The following is a 6,275-nucleotide window of genomic DNA, read 5'->3' on the forward strand; positions in this document are numbered from 1 at the left end:
TCAGTTTGGTGGTATGTGGGCGGGTTGACCACCCAGATACCACCAAACTCGTAATGAGGCCCATAGACTTTTATCAGTTATGTTTACTTTTTACCCTGCCTGATGCACAGTGCTTTTATATGCAGTCTGATTAAGAGCAAAGTATTTGAGAGAGCACATTCATCTATTACTAGGTGGGAGAGCCATTTTAGTAGAGGTGTAGCCTTATATTTATAAAGTGTGATATACTGTCACAATTCCCTGATGGCATCCAAATGTGCTCCGTGTTCATGTGTTGCTGCAGTAATGCAGTGACCTAGATAGGCTGCTGTGTTTTGTCATACCTTTTTCAGGGACGTAATTTTATCAAAATGCGAGAGGTAGCGGAAGTGACATCACATGTCCCTTGACCTCTGATTACATCACAGGAAGGGATGCCATTTGACCCAACCCCGAAGTGACATCACAGGAAGCGATGGAACACAACCTTTCACCCCTTGACAAAACAGGAAGTGGCCTCACATTGCATTGTTCCTAAGTACACTATGAAAAATATGGTGACGATATCACTGTAATGTGATATACATTTCATACAAGAATGTATCACCATATGTATCGCTTTACTACCAGTAGTTGTAGTGATGTATGAGTATGTTTGTATTATCATCAGGGTCATTGTAATGTGCGGTTGGAGTTTTGTTCCAGGATAGGCTCATGCCCACTTTTTCCTGGCTATTATGATGTACTATTTGTAGTCATATAAGAGTGCATGCAGAATTGTGGGGGAATGTTAGGTTGATTGTTGGTTACTGTACACAGAGACTGAACAGTCAACCTCTTTATAAAACTACTTGTGGAAGCCCCGGGGTATTTTTTAAGAGTCCTGAACAAGAAAGCCAGCCACTCCAGAAACAAAGAGCCACATGGCTCTGGCCACAGCCCAGGAGCTTCCATTGTTTTAAAAAATATTTTTTTTAGGGGTAGCAAGGGAGATAACAGGGGTCGGAGGACTGACCCCTGCTGACCCCTGAATGACGTGCCTGACCTTTTTGACCACTGGACTACGAGACCGTGTGGATCTTGAAGACCTTACTGGAGGGAATGGACTTGATTGTTCCTGGTCTGTGTGGCGCTGCCCGATGACGGGCTTACGCGGCGGCGTGACGTGTCACGCCGCCGCGCTGGGTATAAATAAAGGGGGCGTTCCCGGCCGCATCAGAGCGACCGGGAAGCCCGAACACGAGGGACTGGTGTCGGAGTGAATCCTTCATGTGGTGGGGGCTTACGGGACCGCGTGGGGGCTCCGACCCGCCCCCAACAGTGGCGACGAGTGGTGAGGAAGACCCGGGCCCGGCGGTGTAAGCTGTGGAAGATAATTTTTTTGAACGAAGCGGAACGGACCTTCGTTTCGTTTCATGCCGGGTCGCGGGATGCACACGCGGCCGGCGGCCATTTTGTCTTGGAGGCCGTGAAACTTCACGAGCCTAATTTTTGGACACATTCATAGCAGGAGGTCTACCCTGCACGCCCATGTCTGATTTGTGGGTTTTAACCTGATTTTGGGACTCTTACGTCGTGTGAAAGCTAGGAGAGGACTTATATGACAGGGCCTGTCTAGGCCAATCCATCGCCTCGGCTCAATTTTTGGAACTTCCAAGTCCATTTGGATTGCGGCAAGGTGGATCCACAGTGTTCTCTTTGTCCCCTTCATCATCAGAGTGCCGTGGGTTTTTCTTTGTCTTCTTCATCATCAAGCTTGGCTGCTCTGGGTACCTGAGTCTTTTGTACATCCACTGGTGCCTTGTCCGGAAGCCTCCCCGTGTTTGAACTGTTCGTGTACCCGGGAAGGAGGGGTGAGTCGCACTATGATGGTGGGTGTCTGAGTTGTGGCCCTCAGGACAGTAGGTGGGGGTGCCTGTGCGCTCAAGCCCATGGGTGAATCTGAGGATTCAGACAGTGGTGGTGCAGCAGCGTCACTTCCCCGCGATCGTGGCCAGGTAGCGGCTCAACAACAGGCCGCCCTACCTCCGGTGATTCAAGTCCCTGCAGGACCGCCACCTGGACAACTAGGGTTTCCCATCATGGCTCAAGCACGAGCACCCGCGGCCCATGCCGCCTTGCAGCCCATCCCGGAATTCGATGCGTCGGGCCCACCCTCGAGCATGGGGCCCCGATGGAGAAGATGGGTGAGTCGCCTCGACATGTATTTCAGGGCTGCTCAGGTGACGGATGATGACAGCAGAATTGCCACCATGCTGTACTCGGCAGGGCCGACAGTCCAGGAGATATTTGAATCGCTTACTCCTATTAACAACTCTTATTATGCGGCCAAGGCGGCCCTCCTCGCACATTTCCTTCCCCTTGCAAACGTGGACTATGAGAGGTTCGTCATGCTCTCGGCTAAGCAGAAGGAAGAGGGGACACTGGACACTTTTTATGGTCGCCTACGCCGCCTCTCCCTCGGTTGTGCATGGGGGGATGCAGACGACATGATACGCACAATGCTAATCCAGGCATGCTCCTCCGGCAAGCTCAGGAGGCAAGTCCTGAGAGAGGCGGGCATCACGCTGCCCCGCATACTGGAGCTGGGCAGGTGCCACGAGGTAGCAGAAGCACGAGCCAACAAGATGGAAGCTGGGTCTCGGTCGGTGAGGTCGGAGGAGGTGTGTGTCGTGTGGCGGGGTGGCCGAGGAGTGAGACGCCCAGGTGGAGGACCCCGAGACAGGGCAGGAAGAGCCGGGGAGTCGTGCCAGAAGTGCGGGTACGACCTCCCTCACATGGCAGAATGCCCGGCGGTTGGAAAAACCTGTGGGAGGTGTGGACTGGCCGATCACTTCTCGAGAGTATGTCGTGCAGCCATGCCGGTGATGGTGCCGAGAGGTCAGGCACGGACATGGACTCCGCGCCAGAGCCAACAGCCCAGTATTGCCCAGGTAGAACAGGGTGAAGTTGAGTCCCATCCGGAAGGAGCCGAAGAGGAAGACGAGGAGAACATCTTTTTCGTCTCAAGCGTGGGAATACTCAAAGGAAAAAGCAGGAGACAGCCGAGATGTGTGGTCGAGATCAACCACTCCCCAGTCCCAGTGCTCGTTGACACAGGCGCCTCTGTCAATGTGATGGCCAGAGGGCATTATGACTCTCTCAAACCCCTCCCAGGTCTGGTCGCACCGAAGGCCCGCATATTTGCTTTTGGGGGTCAGGAACCGCTACCGCTCGACGGTGCCTTCGTGGCAGATGTGGAGCATGATGGCTCACAAATCAAGGCTCGATTCTATGTGACCCTGGTGAGCAGCAATACCCTGCTCAGTTGCGCAGCTGCGGAGGCCTTAGGTATCGTCAGCTTTGCATACTCCGTCCACCTGAAGGACATTAATGATCTCCTCGACAGATATGCTGCACTCTTCAGTGGGATCGGAAAGATGACGGGGGAACCAGTTTGATTACACATCGATGAGTCAGTGCAGCCCATCGCATTGAAACACCGCCGAGTACCATTCCATTTAAGGGAGCAGGTCGATAAGGAGCTGGACAACTTGGTGAGCCTGGATATCATCGAAAAGGTTGAGGGCCCAACCCCTTGGGTGTCTCCGATCGTGGTGGCCAGAAAGCCCAAGCAACCCGACTCGGTACGCATTTGCGTGGACATGAGGCTCCCCAACAAGGCAATCAAAAGGGAGCGCCATCTTACTCCAACGATCGATGATATCATTGCTGATGTTCAGGGGGCTCGAGTGTTCTCGAAACTGGACCTCCGAGCCGGGTATCACCAGGTCGTTCTTCATCCAGAGTCCCGGTACATAACAACGTTTACCACCCATCGGGGACTATATCGATACAAGCGGTTGAGTTTTGGAGTATCGTCTGCCGCTGAAGTGTTCCAAAACATCATCAGGGGCGCCCTATCAGATCTGGAGGGCGTCCTACATATCAGCGATGATATTCTGGTGTTTGCCAAAACCGAAGTGGATCACATGAAGAGGCTCGATAATACTCTGAAACGACTTCAATCGTTGGGCCTCACCCTGCACAGGGAGAAGTGTGAGTTCATGCGCCCCTCCATTGAATTCTTTGGCTTCAAATTCAAGGAGGGGGGGGTGTCGCCAGACCCGAAGAAGGTTCAGGACATCAAAGCGGCGAAAGCCCCCGAGTCTGTGACGGACGTGAGGAGCTTCCTGGGGATGGTGACGTATTGTGGGTGGTTCATCCCGAACTTAGCCTCGAGATCTGAACCACTCCGGGCGCTGACCAAGAAGGAGTCACCTTGGCACTGGGGCCCTCTTGAACAGGCCGCCTTTGAGGACATTAAGGGTGCCCTCACGACGGGAGATACCATGGCGTTTTTCGACCCCGCCTTGGAATCGGAGATTGTGGTCGATGCAAGTCCTTTCGGGTTGGGGGCAGTGCTGACTCAAGTGGATCACAACGGGACTGTTCGACCTGTGGCATATGCGAGCAAAGCGCTCACCGAAACGGAACAGAGGTACTCCCAGATCGAGCGGGAGGCCTTGGCAGTGCTGTGGGGCTGCAAACATTTCCGGCTCTATGTCTTGGGACGTCCAGTGACGGTGGTAACTGACCACAAACCACTGCTTCCGATTCTAGTGGGCTCATCGTCAAAACCACCAGCTAGAATTGAGAGGTGGATGCTCGCCCTCCTCGAGTATTCCGTCACCCTGGTGTATAGGCCAGGGGCCAACAATGCCGCAGACTACCTGTCTCGTCATCCGGGAGTAGGTGGGGGAGATGGACATGACACCTGCGGAGAAGAAGCGGACAGTTATGTACGAATGGTGGTGGAGGCGGCAACGCCAAATGCGATGTCCCTAGAGGAGTTGGAGACTGCTGCGGCTGAGGACGAGTGTTTTCGAATCTTGAAGGACACAATGCATAATCGGTCTTGGAAGTCCATCCTCGGAGCTGTGTCCGGGCGCACGCCGGAAGCCAAAACAGCTCTGGAGCAGTTGTGGAAGGTGAAGGAGGAGTTGTCGTTCTCTGACTCAGGGCTGCTACTCCGGGGTGACCGGATCGTTATTCCACGGTCAAAGGTGAGCGATGTGATCAGGCTCGCCCACCATGGACATCAGGGCGCCGCCAAGACCAAGGCGCGGCTCCGCTCGAAAGTCTGGTTTCCGGAGTTGGAGAAAAGGGTGGACGACTTCGTGGCGGCATGCGTATGGTGTCAGGCGGCCTCTCCTCTGCAACGAGAACCTGCAATTGAGGCAATGCCCCGAGGCACGAGGCCCTGGGAGATCGTCCACGCCGACTTTGGCTCAACATCAGTGGGCACTCACTTCCTGGTAATAGTCGATGAACACTCGAGATACCCGGAGGTTGAGTTTGTCGAATCTGTGGCCTTTGAGCATGTGGTGGTGGCGATGGAGAAGATATTTGCGGCCCATGGCTTCCCCCACACTCTATGCTCTGACAACGGATCGCCCTTCCAAAGTGAGCGGTTCTCCGAGTTGATGGAGAGCTGTGGAATACAGCACAGGAAGATCTCCCCCCCTGTGGCCCCGAGCAAACGGGGACGCTGAGAGACTGATGCGGACTCTGAACAAAACCTTCCTAATTGCTCAGGGGCAATCCTTACAACGTGCCCTCTATCAGTTTCTGCGGGTGTACCGCACCGCCCCACATGCCGCCACGGGAGTGGCGCCGGCAGAAGTGTTATTCAAGAGGTGCCCCAGGGGACTGCTGCCGGAAGTTGGGGAGAAAGAACCAGGGGTCATCGATAGTCCGTGGGTGGAGGCTGAAAGGCGAGTCCGAACGGAACAAGAAAACCTGCGCAGGGGTCTCCGACCTCAAAGACTTGAACCGGGAGATGAGGTCCTTATCCGCAACCGACACCACCACGGGAAGCTCTCACTCCCCTATGAACCGGAGCCATTGGATGTAGTGGCAGTGAAAGGATCCATGGTGACGGCCTCGGATGGACGATCTGCTGTCACCCGAAATGTGAGTTTCTTTAAGAAGCTGGGGGATCCACGAACTGAAACCCCACCCAAACCTGATCCACCAGACATGCCTGCTGACGGAGGTCTCTGAGGCGAAGGACCCGAATCCCCAGTCCGGGGAGACGCGGCGGAAGGACGTCACGTGCCGGAGGTAGGCCGGAGGTACCCCCAGAGGGCTGGGCGAGGGAAACCTGCCTACCTCAGCGAATATGTTGTGGGACGCTTGATTAGTGAACTGAGGTGAGAAGATCTGGGTGGATGACATTAAAGGGGTTTTTGGGTGTGCAGTAGTGTTTATGATAGATGTGTGGTTTTCTGGTTAATAAAGTTACGGTTAATCTA

The sequence above is a fragment of the Ambystoma mexicanum genome, chromosome 10 (assembly GCF_040938575.1).
Source record: "Ambystoma mexicanum isolate Mex_15411 chromosome 10, UKY_AmexF1_1, whole genome shotgun sequence".
NCBI classification, from domain to species: domain Eukaryota; kingdom Metazoa; phylum Chordata; class Amphibia; order Caudata; family Ambystomatidae; genus Ambystoma; species Ambystoma mexicanum.